The following is a 2707-nucleotide window of genomic DNA, read 5'->3' as shown; positions in this document are numbered from 1 at the left end:
GTCCATCTGAATCCAAGGGTGAATTGTGTAATAAAGGTTAAATAAAAATGGAATTGTTAACTAGTTACAGCATGTATGTCGTTGACAGACCTTACATATATACAGAGGTACCGTTACTGAGTCAATGTGCGGTGGTACAGGTTAGTCGAGGTCATTTGTACATAAAGTCTTAAGTAACTATGCATAGATAATAAGCAGCAAGTAGCAGTAGTGTAAAAATCAAGAGGGAGGGGCGGGGTCAATGTAAATTGTCGGGGTGGCCATTTGATAAATTCTTCAGCAGTCTTATAGCTTGGGGGTTGAAGCTATTAAGGAGCCCTTTTGGATCTAGCCTTTGCGCTCCGGACCACCGCTTGCCGTGCGGTAGCAGAGAGAACAGTCTATGACATGGGTGACTGGAGTCTTTGGCAATTTTTTGACACCGCCTAGTATATAGGTCCTGGATGGCAGGAAGCTTGGCCCCAGTGATGTACTGGACCTCACTCACTACACTCTGTAGCGCCTTGCGGTCAAATGCCGAGCAGTTGCCATACCAGGCGGTGATTCTCGATGGAGCAGTTGTATAACTTTTTGAGGATCTGGGGACCCATGACAAATCCTTTCAGTCTCCTGAGGGGGAAAAGTTGTGCCCTCTTCACAACTGTCTTGTTGTGTTTGGACTATGATAGTTTGTTTGTGATGTGAACACCAAGTAACTTGAAACTCTCGACCCGCTCCGCTACAGCCCCTCCGATGTTAATGGGGACCTGTTCGGCCCTCCTTTTTCAATAGTCCACAATCAGCTCCTTTTTCTTGCTCACATTGAGGGAAAGGTTGTTGTCATGGCACCACACTGCCAGGTCTCTGGCTTCCTCCCTATAGGATGTCTCATTGTTGGGCCATTAAGGTTTTTAATATAAGTGTGTATATTACATGTTTACTTTGTGTTTTTCTTCTTTGGATACTCAATAAATACTTGTGCTGAACTACACATGTATCCTTCTATTATTTGTTTAAAACAGAGATTATTTCTCCCATCATCTCATTACTATTGTTCTTACTATAACATGTGAGGAAGCTACCGCTAACAAAGTAGACCAAATGTCAGAAGACACTGTCATTAAAACCTCTTATCCAAATATCCATATCTAACTGAATGTAGCTGACCTGAAGCAGGAACATGTATATTCTTGACACCATTTGAAAGGAAATACCTTGAAGTTTTTGGAAATGTGAATTTGATGTTGGATAATATAACACATTAGATCTGGTATAAGATAATACAAAGAAAAAAACATGTTTTTTTCTTCTTCATCTTTGAAATGCAAGAGAAAGGCCTAAATGTAATATTGCAGTGTAGGTGCAATTTAGATTTTGACCACTAGATGGTGTACTTGCAAGGTTTAAGACTGATCCAATGAACCAGTACATTTCTGTTCAAAATCAAGTCTGCCCAATGTGCCTAATTGGTTTATTGATACATTTTCAAGTACATAACTGTGCACTCTCCTCAAACAATAGCATGGTATTAGTTGTAATAGCTACTGTAAACTGGGCAGTGCAGTTCGATTAACAATAATTTATGCTTTCTGACCCTATCAGATATGTCTATGTCCTTGGAAATGTGCTTGTTACTTACAACGTCATCATAATCACATTAGAGCGTGTAAGCGCAACAGTCCTGTGGGGGACACACCGATCCCGTATCCCGAGGTTAACCTCTGCATACAAATGCTAGTCTCTTTACAATGTTTTGTCTACCGGTTAGCCTTTTATACTACTTGGTAAATTACTTACATTACTTCTAGCATTTGTGACCAATTTCAGGAAACTTGGCGCATTTTGCTGGTCACTACTTCAAAGGAGAGCCGTTTGAACGTAAACATTTTACAATTTTTTTTGGGGCAGAAATGCCTTCTCGAACATGTGAAATTTCATGTGCCTTAGTAATGAACTTGAATGGCATCTGTAAATACTTATAAAATTGTTAAAGTACGAGCCTAGTTGGTTAAGCCAAAGAAAAGTCAGCAACCATACCGCTAGCCATGATTGGCTGAGATAATGAGTGGGCTTGACATGCCGGAGATGAGTTTGTTTTGGTCTGCCATACAGAATGCTTCTGCCTATTTGACCTGTATATCTAGGTAATCCAGTCAGTATATCTAGGTAATCCTGTCTAACACAGTTTTTTTGAGAAACGTATTGTGTTTTAAAACTGCATAAGTGTTGCTCTCCACTTTCTGGAGTACTGAGTTTTGAAATCAGTGGAATTCGAGTATCATAGATAAGGAGATGGAGAAAACACCTGTCTCCGGTTTATATCTTCAAACTAAGAGCAACCAAGGCATCCGACAGGAGACACGTCCAACCATAAATTATGTATAAGGGTAAGATATTCTAGCTAGCTAAATATTTGGATATTACATGTTTCTAATTTTGACAGAGAGCCATTTGCTTGGCTTGCTATAGACAAATGTTAGCTAGCTAACATTGTACCTGTTTGGTTAGCTACTTGCAGATTCATGCAGGGTAGTAACATCATGAGTTGTGACTATTGTTCATAGTTTACTTAGCTAGCTAGCTAACGTTAGCTGGCTGGCTCGACCTTATTATTCGTATCTCAGAGCTAATGTTATTTGCTTGTCTACTATAACCTAATGTTAGCTAGCTAACATTGAACCTGATTGGTTAGCTACCTGCAGATTCATGCAGGATAAAATGTCATCTA

The sequence above is a fragment of the Oncorhynchus mykiss genome, chromosome 19, assembly GCF_013265735.2.
Source record: "Oncorhynchus mykiss isolate Arlee chromosome 19, USDA_OmykA_1.1, whole genome shotgun sequence".
Taxonomy (NCBI): domain Eukaryota; kingdom Metazoa; phylum Chordata; class Actinopteri; order Salmoniformes; family Salmonidae; genus Oncorhynchus; species Oncorhynchus mykiss.
This window is presented reverse-complemented; position numbering follows the sequence as displayed.